At 41.9% G+C, this 13,772-nt stretch overlaps 1 protein-coding gene across 1 annotated transcript in view; it reads right to left on the bottom strand.

The window, feature by feature from the left end:
- The window catches only part of LOC138620835 (sodium- and chloride-dependent GABA transporter 2-like), a 162,257-nt gene extending 161,415 nt beyond the window's left edge, over positions 1-842 (bottom strand). Inside the window, exon 1 of the mRNA XM_069698416.1 lies at positions 584-842. The gene's annotated coding sequence lies outside the window, so the exon portion shown is untranslated. The remainder of the gene's footprint in view (positions 1-583) is intronic.
- Positions 843-13,772: the final 12,930 nt, after the last annotated feature.

The following is a 13,772-nucleotide window of genomic DNA, read 5'->3' as shown; positions in this document are numbered from 1 at the left end:
GTTTTGTTTAGATTCAGTCTGACACATTATATGAGAAGCTTGACTTTTATGATTGTGGGTTTTGCAGCGTTTCCCTCCGCAGCCATCGAGTTGAGGTGGGAGGCCTGCAGCGCTGCGGCTCTCGCCTCCGTCGCCTGTTTTCATAGTCGACTTTTATAGGAGGCTTATTGGATTGTCCTGAGACGCTAACGGGCCACAAACTGACACCACGACTGGGCCGCGTGGTCTGCTCTGCACCAGGCCCGGGTGAAACAGTAACTGCACTAAATTCTTGTTTGTTTTAATCTACTTTGTGCAGCAGATGGGTGGGGTTTGCCACTTTAAGACAGTTGTTGTTAATTGAGGCTTGCATACTTTTCTGAGACTATCATAACCCTCCAGGGTTTGTTATATTTTCCGACAGGGCACCACCCAAAAACACAGAAAGGAAATATCAGTGGGTCTAATGTGCATTCAGTTATTCAGTTCATTTCCAAACCTGTGACGCAAACAAATCTACATAAAACATCATCACTTCAAGAACAAACTGTGCAAGGGATACATACAGGAATAAAGGAATTTGAAGTCTCGTATGTTTACTTACATTAACTCGCAAATATCCAACTGAAGCATCAAGCTTCAACTCTCGATGGACACCGACTCACCTCGTCATCTAAACCGTGTGACACAACGTTCAACCGAGACAGGAGGAGGGGAAAACGCAAACAACAAATAAAGCGGGAAATAAATGAACAAAAACCAGTTCAGCCATAACATTGTATTTTTTTAAGCCACTGGCATCTTTATGAGTGATGGTTATCAAGACTAAAGCAGCTGGCAAGAACAGCAAAACATTGACACATATAATCTTTATTTGGATACAGTGCATTTCATTTGACTGTGATTTTCTGTGTTTCTGGACCAGGTAGGCGATTTAAGTCAACTGGTGTCATGGTTTCATGCGTCAAACTTGCGTCTGATTTAAAATTTCTGGTGTTTACTTAGCTGTAAGTGTGTTTGTTTATTCAACCTAACGGTTCACCTGAGAGCTCATTTACAGGAACAGCATCGGGGAGAAGCAGCCGGGGAAGGATACACACACACACACATACCCACATTCACACCTGGGAGATGCCCACCGCAGTCTCATACTGTCGGTCAGTGACCGGGGTTGTCAGCAGTCAAAATCTTCCGCCTGGTCCAGATTCACAGCAAATCACTGAGAAATTAAATGCACCGTACCCAGGCCAAGATTATCTGTGTCGATGTTTTTGCAGCGCTCGCAGTTGTAAAATCAGATGCCGAGTTGCCAGCTGCTTTGGCCTTGATAATCATTGCTCACGAAGATGCCACTCTGTTCCCGGTACCGTCGGCCTCTGCTCGCTTCAGTGCTGAGGAAAGTCTCAGCAGCGAAGCTTGTGCAAATCCTCCTGGCTCGGGAGCCCGTATGCCTGTTGTGAATTAGAATGACCGATCTTGTCGCAACTGAAAGATCAGGGATGACATTCAGAGTAACTAAGCGTGACCAATGATCCCCACAAAAACATGTGAGTATCGTCTATTCTGCGTCTGACTGAAGTGACCCAGTATGCAAAATAAGGCCCATGTGTTCGTGCTCTGACGTCTTTACTGTCACTGCTGGTTTGTTTTACTCAGAAGTATTGTACTAGTGATCATTAATGTGTGTAAAGAGCAGGAGCTCCATGTGATCAAAGAGGGATAATTCATGAAAGACTGACAGAACCAGAGAGAGAGGATGAGGGGAAAGATGAGGGTTGTAAAGATGTACACTGCCCTCCAGTGGCAACGGACAGCAATATCTTCGTATGAGACGGTTAAAGGACTGAAACACAAACACAGAAAATAGTGTCTGGAATTACATAGATTATTAAAAAGCATATTTTCTCACTTAGCTATAGTTGTCTGTTGTAGTTCAGAGAGTTTTGGTTCTTTTTGACCAAGTTTTAACACCTGTCTCCTTCTCTGCATTCACCCAAACACAGTAGAGGGAAAGGGAACTTGGTTTGCTCACAGCAGTGAAAAATGGCATTAGAAAATTCAGCAGCAACTATGTTCCAGAATAAAGATTAAAACATGCTGTCAGCAGTTTTCTAAGAGACTCTACCCTCAGTAAAAAATTAAAAAAAAAAAAAAAAAAAGTAGTTCCACCAAGAAAAAAAGTTCAACTATGTTTTAAAATATGCCATTTATTTCCATTTTCTCGATGAGCACTAGAGGGAGGCAGACCCCTTTAAGTCTCCAGGAGTGTAAAACTGTGCTCCCATCTCTACTTTCAACTATTACATACAGTATTTGTCAGTCTGACAGGCTCAAATACCCTCTCCAGGTATTCAACTTAGATGTTCTCTGCATTAAGACCAGCTCCTGACAGGATCAAGTATTGTAACACTGCTTGTATATGGATATGCGAGACTGCCTGAATGCTTCAGCACATGTTCATCATCTCTCCTCTCTTTGGCAGACTACTCCCAGCTGGTGCCACGAACGCGCAGTAAAAGCAAACACTTCTAATTATTTGCGCTCAGTGTTTGCTCTCAGTCTGAGTGCTGCGCTGCAGCCTTTAAACTGCACAGTAACAACCTTGGCAGGGGCAAGACGAGCAGCTGTAATTCACTGTGCTCTCCACTAGGGGGGAGAAGCAAACAGCAAGAAAAGTAAAGACTGACATCTAAAAAAAAAAGAAGTGAAATATAAACTATGTGCTGATATGTCTCATTTATCTTGAACAGTATTTATTAAACTAACTCTTTCTGGTAACTTTCCATTATTCCTGCTACAGAAATGTGAACATATTGCAGGGGACACCAGACGGGGCGGCAGATGAATAAGTTACACTCTGCTCTCAGACTAATGTGTTGAGCAGTTTTGTGTTTCTTTGCTGCAGTCTGATTTTTAATTGGTATGTGGTGTGCACTTTCACACACACAGAGACGTTGTGTCTGAATTCTTTACATGTACATTCCTGACGCTACGCAAGCCGTCATGCAGCGATGTCACATGCAGCATGTGACAGTCCCATCTGGGGGAAAAAAAACTTGGCAGGGGGAAGTGACTGAATAAAGTCTGAAAACTAAATGAAATAAATCAAGGATGAAACGTCAACTCATCCTTCAGCCTTTTTTTTTAAATTATTTTTTTTAGCTCTGACAGCTGACCCAATTGATTTCCATTCAGTCCAGGTTAAAAGTCTAGTTGGTGTAACCCCTTCTTTAAAACCTTCACTCCCTCGTTTTAGTTTATTTTGAGTGTTTGTTCTGTCTGGCACTGAGGGCTCATCCATTTCTGGAGTGTTTGCTTTGCACTTTCCAGAGATCACATGCCAATCAAACAGTTGATGGAAGTTGTGCCTGATCAGCTTTGGGAGCTTCTACCAGTAGAGTAGATATTTTGCACCCTTTGGCACATATGTACATGCCCTCTTTGTAAAATGGACTTACATCCATCTGTTTATTGTGCCTTGCACAACATAAGACGTTATTTCTCTGCCTTTTTCTGCTTAGCATTTGTCTTGCAACCTCAGTTGAACTCCCTTCAAGTACTTCCATTGGAATCTATTAAGCAGTGTAATGTTCTTGTACTGTGTATAAGCGGATGTGTGTCCTTCAAACTAAGCTTATTTAAATTCAACTGTCAAATAGCCTATTAGTCAGTAACCCCACATTACCACTGTGACTAACTCATCTGATGAGTCCTCCTCTTCTGACTGCTTGTGGGCAGGACAATAGGCTCTGATTGCAGCTACGTAATCATCCACAGCCCCGCTGTTTTGAACACTTTAAGTTAGTCATGTACTTTTTGTTCAATTTACTTTTCATAACAGTGTTGTGTTTTTATAGCCGGCAAAAGCTGTTAACGTAGCCTCATTTGATGTAACGGGATCGCACAAAGCCCAGTATTTTTCATTTACATGCAAGAAAAAACACGAGAAGCAAAAGAGACTTTTGTCAAAGAGATATGTCAAAGACCAGCATCGATAGGCAAGAGAATAAAAGCTTCTGTAGCTTAGACACATGTGCCACCCGCAGGAAATAAGAGTTACAAGGTGAACTGTATTTCTATGTTAGTACGTCGTTTTTAGGGAACAAATCGAAGGAATTCCAGAAATCAACATGTCAGCGTCACAGCATCACAGCTACCATTAAGTTCTGTGAATTCAAACTTGCAGTTCACATGATAATAGAAGCTTCATTGTTTATACGTGTGAAACTTCTTAAAGAAAAACCTCCTCCTGAACTGTTGTGAGCGAATTAAAGGGAATTGACCCCGGCCCTGCATGGTACTGCTGTTATCTTGTGATAAGCCCTGATAAAAGCACAGTTCCCCCTCCTCGGCGGAGTGGAGGTGTGAGAGGGGGGCCCGATAAACCCCTCTCTATTTGCTTTCCCCTCAAAGGGGGGACTATGTGAGGAATGCTGGGAATTTAACTGATCCCAAAGTGTCCCGGTATGGCGGTCAGTGCTGCTACCTGAAACTGGACACCGGTTGACCACCCCACCGTGGGAAAAGCGAGCAGAAAGAAAATACATTCAAGAAACTGTCTACTTGTGGAGTGCTTAAGATCACAGTGCATTTGTCAGCAGGCTCACCTAAGAAATACCCCACTGACAATATTGAACAAAGTATAACTTGGAATGTATTTCCTGGCATCCTCACCTGAGAAACACAATAAGCTGGCTCTAAAAGCGCAGTACAATAAGCTAAAGAATGTGTTTCTAAGCCATATATTTTGCCCGTGGCACAGGGTTTTATAAGAATGAGAAAACATCCATCTACAGACCAATAACACACCATGAGCAGAATTACTTTGGGGAAAGCTGACACCCACCCACTACTGAATAAAACAAAACAAAAAAAAAAACACTTAAGTTGGACACAAAGCCACACATGATGAAAACCGGGTGCCACATTATCCCTGCAGTGCTATGTGGTAATGTAACGTGGGCTCAATTCAATAGAAAAGCACACACTAGTTAGAAGCAATGTATTTTCTTTGATTAGTCTGCATAATAGCCTGAAAAAAAATGGCGTGAAGATGTGCAGGCAATCACCGTAAATTACTGAGGTAATAGCTGAGTTACAGCTGCTTCTAATGAGGCTTTATTGAGGCTAATGAGGCTTTGTTGTTTTATCAAATGGGCTCACCATGAAAGATGGTCTAAGCATTTAAGCGTGCAGGTAAACACACATTCCTGTCAACAGGTGCGAGGAATGAATAATACCATCTCACGTTCATGTAAGACCAAGATGAGCAGTGCTGAATCAACAATGACCACTGAAAGCATCACAGTAAAACACCCTTCTGGTACCACTCGGGATATCTCAAGTGGTCCCATAAGACTCCCGTTCAAAGAGCATCAGCTTCTCTCTTGAAACACAAAGTCAATCAATATTTTTTTCTATTTATAATACAAGTCATTATGGTGTCATAATTTAATTCTTCTAATCAGCGTTGTGGCGGTCGTTCTTAACATAAATCCATAATTAATTCGACTTCCAAAAGAGGTGTGTATGGTGGCGTGTCTGGTTTGATTGACATAACCGTGATGCAGTCAGGTTGCTGCTGTAGGTGGGCGGGGCATAGCGTCCTGCGGTTCTCATCAGACCCACCTCTTGCTCTCCCCGGTTCGTCCAAATATGGTCCTTTCAGGCTCTAAAAAATGAAGATGGCATCAGCTAAAATGGCAGCCTGGAGGCTTCAAAACAGCAGTGCACAAACCAATTGGTGGGTGCCACCCAAATGTGATGAATTTAACCTATGGGAGCATGAATATGCTGACAAAATATATAAAATAATTCCGATATTTTAGTCCAGATCAAATCAAAAGTTGTCCTCACATATCAATTAAATTACAATCAAGCCTAAATGCACGTTGACTTCCGGTGCTTTAGGTTTTCTCCTCTGGATTCACAGTTGGTGTTCTCAGTCTTCACATGATGGAAACCTCCTTTTCTCCGCCTCTTTCTCTAAATGTTCTCTATAATTATAGCTTCTTTTCTAAACTTCCTCTGCACTTGTCTTGTCCTGTCACACAATGTTACCTCATGCTAAATCAAATCATCCCATAATATCAATATAGACTAAACAAAATCACAACAAAAAATATTCAGGGATACCATGTTCCTCACAAACACACACCTCCACCTCCTTTTTGGCCTCCTCATCGGGTCACACTTGGACAGGGACTGGGGGGGGGGGATCCTAGGAGCAGCACCGCCGCAGGGCATTGTGGGAAACTGTGGAGAGGCCAATGAGAGCCCTCCAGACGGATCGCTGCCGGGCATCGCCACCCACCTATGACTGCTCTCCAGCCGTTGCCTTGGCAACAGCAGCGCTTGATGAGAGACGATCCTGATTTTTCTAAAAGAGAAGAGTACAGTATGTGCCAAACTCCTCACTGTTGACCTTGAGACTTAACAAAGGGGAAGCAGCACATGTCATGACCTCTGAGTTAGATAAAGTTAGAAAACAACTAAAATCACTACTGGCCTGTGGTCGGTATTGATTTGTTTCCTTTGGCTGAGCTTTTAAAAGTAATCCATGAAAAAGGACTAAAAATTGGCAGTTCATACGTGTTGGTGTGTGTGTGTGTGCATGTAGGAAAGGTGTGAGAGTCTGACAGTAAAGCAGAAAGACAGACTTGAACGCAAAGTTTGAGAAGAGGAGTGGTGTGTATGCGTGAGACAGAAGAGACTGTATGTCCTGATATGTTCCTGTGTATTAAAGAGAGGTAAAGAGGAGAGATCGGCGTGGGCTGAGCTGTTCATGTTTATTCATAGCTGTGCTGATCTCTTCACAGGTTTGGCTACCATTTGCTCTTTTCCTCCCATCCCTCCCTCTCTGTCTGTTTCACCCTCTGTCTTTTTTTGTTACATCGCATCCTTTCCTCGCCATCTATTGCTCGGCACAGTCAAAGCCACCGAAAATGATTTCTAATTTTCTTTAAAACACTCTCTGACTCTGCTGTTTTCACTCTCTCTCTAACACACACAGGTGTGGGTAGCTCAAAAGGAGGGCGAGTTTTACAGAGCCTACACACATGCACACATAGAAGCGAGTCGTGACTGGGGTGGAGTTGATTTTACAAGACAAGTGAATACAATCCTAAATGATATTGGACTCTGGTTAGAAAAAAAAAAAAAATCATCTCAGCTGCCAGGATCTGCAAGTATAACACGATAAATATTGTAGAGAAATGATTGTGCTGATTTAGTCCCTTGGAGCATTATCATAAAAGATTTCCTCAAGTTTTGCTTTATAGCGCAAAACAAAAAGTGCCATTCTGACGCCTAAACAGATGGAAGGAAAAAACAAAAACGACCAGCATGCTTCTGTCCTCTTAAAGCTATAGAGCGGGACTTTTACATTCCACCGCTTTCCAAACGAGTTCACAAAATGCTGATTGAGGCAATCGCTGCCAGGTAAATATCTCTGCGTTTCACATTATAGAGCTTTTACATCTGGTGTGAGGTGTGACATTCCTGCGCTGGCAGTATGAACGCAAACTGGGCATGGAGCATGCCAGATCAGACTTCCACCGGACAAGCTGGGGAACTTCAGGTTGAGCCCGACACTAAAATAATTCTACACTTTCCTAATGTTATCGAAATTAATGGATCAAATTCTAATCGTGAGCAAGTCTCGTTTGAAACAGTGGCAACTGGGTAGACTACAACAGAGTCAATGACGTAACCGGGAGTCAGTCTCACCGGTAGAAAGGGAGACAAAAGATCTGCACAGCACGTTTAAATAACATCAAATTTAAGAGAAGATTTAGGGTAAAAAAAAAAAGGATTATGGGTAATGCGGTCTAAATAATAGAAAATCTGAAAAATGACAAAGAATATGATACAAATATTTCTCAAAATAGCAAAACACAATGGCACAAGCTCCTTATCTGAAATCAGAGACTGTAACTTATAACCATTTCTGGTACTTTTAACTATTTCAACCATGCTTCTAACAAACTATTTCAATATTAATGTTTATGGATTACTTTTACCCGCTATTTAATTCATCACTGCCTACTTTAACCATTTGTCCATTATGTGCAGCTAACACATTACACTTCTTAATGACTCTGTTCATGAATCTGTCATAAGTGTTTTGAAATGAATGGAAGCTGATGGATGCCTGGAATGGTGGGAAAAGAAATCACAGATCGAAAACACAATAACCTGGAGGGTAAAATGCTCTGATGTGCAGTTAAACTACACTAAATGATACTATAAGGAACTGAGATGTCACGAGAGCAATGGGAACTGTGCGTTGCTGCCGGCGTGAATGCTTTCTGCTCAAAGCACTTCACTAAGTCAGACTCTCTGTACTACTTTGTCAGTGTTGATCCTGCAAATTCACTTGTTTTTCCGACATTTTGCCAACTTTCTGACTTATTCATCTGCAAGACATTTACATAACAAAGTCAGTCATTCATTCATCTGATATTTCAGACTCTCCCCGATTGTTAGGTAATGTGCCACAGCCTGAACGCCCCGGCATCAAACCTGATCTGAAAGCAGCCTTTCTTCTTCATCACCTGCCTCCTCCTCCACCTCCACCTCCACCTCCTCTTTCCCACTTCCACCCACGCTCAGCTTTTGTGGACTCTTGTCCTAAGTGAGTGTGTAGCTCAGCGTGTGTTTGTGTGCCATTTTATTATGACATTTCGCCCCTTCTCGCTACATACTCTTTTGGTATATTTTGATCAAAATGTGCCCGGAGGATTCAGTTTCACTGTAAAAAGCTTCCTCCTGTTGCGATCTGGGAGCTGCCCAGGTAGAGGAGAGGATTTGCTGCCACATTTCACTCGCCCAGGGGAAACAGACAAATATGTTAATTGTAATTGTTAAAGAAGCTCACTGCTTAGATGTGGTTCTCCAGCATCCTAAATACATGTGATTTAGATGCAAATATACATTAGGAGTGGGTGTATCTCTCCTCACCCTGTTTGAGAAAACAAAAGAGGTGTTGGCAGGATTTGAAAGTTTAAATTGTAATCCATTACATGTTGTTCACTGCCATGAAAATAGAATGAACGAAATATTGAATTTGTCAACATTTCTTGTGATTAGTTTGGTTTTTTAGCACAAATTAATATTACTGACAGAATTAGGCCTTTCTTTCACAATGTTAATTCCCTATGTGAGCCAACAATGGATTGCTTTTTTTATTGGAATATAATTTCTGTATCTGCATCACGCTGGCTGCTTTTTCTCAGTAATTGCAGCAGACTTCATGCAGGAATTAACCAACCAATTTCTGTGCAGCACCAACACACTCTTCTCATCAACGGGATTCACACTTGACTGTTGCCATGGTTCTGCGAATCTGCCGATGTCTATCCGTCAAGGCCAGAGTGTTTGACAAAGATATTGTCTGGAGCGATGATTCACTTCGCACTCAATAGCGGGGATTCGTGTGTGCCGCTCGCCTGTGAGTGTGTGCGCCACAATGCGGACTGTTTGAATTTGTTTGTCCACCCTATCAGGGGAAACAAGTATATGAAAGTTCAATTCAGTCTCTTTCTCAACAAGCAGGAGCTCCAATAAAAGAGGATTAGCCGAGGATTTGGCCTTCGAAGTTCTGCTTTTACAAGTGTTCAACGAGGTTACCGTTCAACACATAATTCACCCTGAAACATATAAATACCTTCAAAATACAGACTTCGCTTTGACTCATTTATTTGAAGCGTCAAAAGTCTTCACAAGTAAAAATTTTTTTATTTTTGTAAGAAAACATTTCCTGCTTTTCTTTTCACAAACAAATCCATCAGAAATCCGATTGACTTCGTGACGGATTCATGACACTCCCGGCTTCATATTGAGAATCTTAACTGGCAGATATGAAACGTAGCGTTTCTTGTCTTTGTTGTAAAGGAGGCAACGTGCCTGTTCTTTGCCAGAAGACGCCCACGCGGCCCATGTGTTCCTTTTCGCTCCTCTTGTACACTAGACACACACGCACAAATAAATGCTCCAATATACATCAAATTCATACTCTCCATGGAGATGGATCTGTCTCCACAGTGGGAGGTGATGATTAAAGTATACAGTAAATGCTCACCTCATCCATTTATGAGTCTACGAGATGACAGACTATATTTCCACTGACCAGGTTCATCCTATTTTGAATGCATGAAATACAAATTACAACACGATCCATGGCTGGAAAGACCACTTTGGGGAACCTGTGGGCAGAAATATATTAAAGCCCCCCCCCCCCTCCCCCATCCTATTATTACTATTATTTTTTTTATTTAAAAAAATCGTTTGTACAGCTGAAACATTAATTTTTAAAACAGCAAAGTCACTATAAACTCAATAATATCTCACTGGAAATAAATCTGAAAATATCAATAAAATGATTTATATTCCTGATATCAAAACACTGAGTGAAGAAGAGTCATCAGTTCGTGTCAGTCATTCATCCTTGTTTGTTTGTTACTCACTAACAAGCAGCTTAAACAGTGCACAAAAACTGCACTGCTATGTTCCCACAGATATATTGCATATATACCCTACTCTGGTGTCTGGTCAGTTAATTAACTCGCAGAAGTTGAGTCTCACCAATACAGCAATAAAACAAGTCCAAAACTTGTAGCTTCAGTCCTTGACTGCACAAATCCTTCACACTGTAAGCACATAAACACCAGGTTGTGATCTATTGTCCCAAAAAAACATTCATGTGTTAAAATAAAGTCTTCGCTCGCTCTCCATTAAAGCTGTTTTTCATCAGCAATTATTCAAGTTCATGGTGAGTGTTCTCAAAGCAGTTCATACCGCTTGCTAAGTGCCTCTGTCCTCACAGGCTATCATCACCCTGAATCTAAATTGTTTGCTGCTTTTCAATTAACTCACATTTATGCACTTAAACACGTTTTTCATTTTAGGCTCTTAAATCCAATTAAAAGCAGAGTTCTTCCAACCCGTATCTCGGCACACGTGCTCGCTCACTGAGGCTTATTTGCCCGAGGTGGATGGCGAATTCAAATATGTTTGAGCACAGTCCGAATGGTCTGAAATTAGTGAACAATCCACCCTTGGCGCGTTCATAGATTTAATCCTGATGTATAAAATGCTTTAATTCATTTTTCTGTTTTCCCTCCCAGTTCCTCTTTTTCTAACATCCAGGTTTGGTTTTTATGTCGCTGCTCGTTCCAGTTTGTTAGATAGTAATGTTAAAAACATGACATCCCGGGAGAACAACACATGACACACACTTCCCTATCACACCATATGGCTCACTGATCCTGCTGCATCATTAGAATATTCATTAAGAATAATACATTTTCTTCATTGCACTCCTAATTAGTCCCAATAAAGTTAAAACTTAACTTGATTTTTATAAATAAAAATAAATTCAGTGAAATCTTTGAAAACAATACATCCTTGTGTTTGCTGACGCTGCGCTGGCAGATGGCATACAAAAAAAAAAGAAAAGAAGTAGATTCACAAAATGTAAATTTACATAAAACTGCTTTTCTCTCTCTAACTGATACCATCTAATTTCCACTTTTAGATGATGATACATCCCTACAAAGCTGCTCTCAATGTTGCTGCAGATTCTTTCTCAGTTCATTTTCTGGAGACAAAGAGAAACAGCTCGGAGAATAGGTGACAGAAACAGTAAACGTGTGGCAACAAAACATCTGCGGTTGACAATTGGTGATTCTGAGAGCTCAATGATTATCCAGGATGGCCTTCAGACATCTGTGAAGACGTTTCACTGCGTCATAATGACAGCTTACGCCGTCCAGTACGATCAATAAAGATGCAACTGGTGCACCTACTTTGATTGAGTCTAACCTTCTGGATCTGCCACAATAAGCGAGCGGATTTTTTACTTTCTGGTGATAGTTGCACAACAAGACTATAATCCACAGCCATGCTAAGCAGCTCTGTCAGCCTGTACATACTGTAGGAACAGCAGGGTTTAAATTCTAACGTCATCTTACTAACAGCAACATAACATGATGTTTAGATGTTGTTTTACGTTCAGATTTCCAGGTATATGGAATAAATTAGAAATTCTGACTTTACGTTAAGGGGAGAACGAAGGAATGGAGGTAGACAACTACACACTGAATTAGTTTCTAGCCTTTCCATTGGTTTGCTCAGTAAAGGTTCCTGAATAAAAACATCCCAGCTTCCAGTCATGGGACATAGTGATGCTACAGTTTTAGCATTTGAAAATCATTTGTTTCCTGCTATAATACAGTCAACAAAGTAAACAGAGGAAACTAAACAGGCAATACTGTAAAATTGTAAGTGGAAATTACACTTCGAGTGCGTTATCTGCATTTCACAGTGAATAAAAGTGGATATTCCAGAACAGAGGTGACCTACAGATGAAACTTGTTGTACCTAAACGTTTCAGACAGCGAATACCGGAGCTGCTGCTGCTGCTGGCACTGCAGCTCCACTTTTTCGTGTACATGTTCGCTACAGTTACACACTAACTTATTCCTCATAATATCAGTTTACAAATCGGTCCGATTCATACACCCAGCAAGCAAAAGAACCGGCCTCATCTTGGAAGACAAACACCACCATGTAAGACCGGCGATCTGTCATTGATCCCAACAGCTCAGTGCACACACACAGGTGATGATGAAATGCTGGAGCCAGATGAAAAGATTTTGAGGCTTTAGGGTGTAATTAAGGTCACACTGAGTGAGCTTATTTATTTACCTGAGCACTTGGGTTTGAAACTGCTTCCTCCAAGGTCACTGATCATTTATTCAGCATGACTCATTTGCCTAAAGCACAGATTCCTTGAAAGTACTGTTAAAATGAATGTTACTGCTCTCACACCCGCACCCCCGCAATCCTGCTTGCCCACACACCCACACACACACTAAGGCATGCTTGCACGTGCACGCTCACACACCTACAAAAACACACACTTTGCTGACAACCCACCGTGTGTGGAAGCGAATGTTGTTCATGCATGTCTAGTAGAGTTGAGCTATGTGGAGAGGATCTTTGATCTCAGCCAGGCAGCCTACCAGCTACTCCACTATTTGCATTTAGTCTCCTGGGTCTGTTGCCTTCTTGGCCCCTCACCAGCTTCAGATGCAGGTTACAGAGGTAGCCGGAGGGAGATTCCCACACATTCCTGTTTGTGAGAGTGTGTTTAAGGTTGCGTTTGTGTGATTTTGTGCATGCACCAGCCTGTGTTGTTGTAGGCTAAGAATATAGACATGTTGTGCATGTGTGTGTGTGTGTGTGTGTGTGTGTGTGTGTGTGTGTGTGTGTGTGTGTGTGTGTGTGTGTGTGTGTGTGTGTGTGTGTGTGTGTGTGTGTGAGAGAGAGAGAGAGAGAGAGAGAGAGAGAGTGAAGGAAGGAAGAGGCCAGGCAAGAGTACCTGGGCCAGCACCACATCAAAGCGCCTCAGCCTGACAGAGCAGAGAGAGTGAGTGAGAGACGGAGTGAAAGCAAGAAAAAGAGGGAACACAAGAGAGAGAATATGATACAAATAGGGAGAGAGAGTGTGGACGAATAGAGTGAGAGGAGAGGGAGAGAAGAGAGCGAGGCCTCTCCAGGAGGTCACTGAGTTTCTGGATCTCCGCTCCTTTTGTCCCACACCACATTCCATAGCAACAATCTGACCAGTCAGCCAGGGAGCCGCAAAAATGAAAAGAAATATAGAGGAAAGAAAAAAAACAACAACTCTCAGCCCACCTCAGCCTGGTATAGAAACAGTCACTGAGGAGTTTGGTTTTAGCCAAGTTCCCTGAACAAGTGATTGGATTATTATTAGACTTTCTTCAGAG

Source organism: Brachyistius frenatus, unplaced genomic scaffold, assembly GCF_029030835.1.
Source record: "Brachyistius frenatus isolate BFR_SWC_R1_liver_20210118 unplaced genomic scaffold, ASM2903083v1 Contig_26, whole genome shotgun sequence".
In the NCBI taxonomy this organism is placed as follows: Eukaryota; Metazoa; Chordata; class Actinopteri; family Embiotocidae; genus Brachyistius; species Brachyistius frenatus.
Note: the sequence above shows the minus strand (reverse complement) of the source record. Positions and strands in the feature narration are given on the sequence as shown.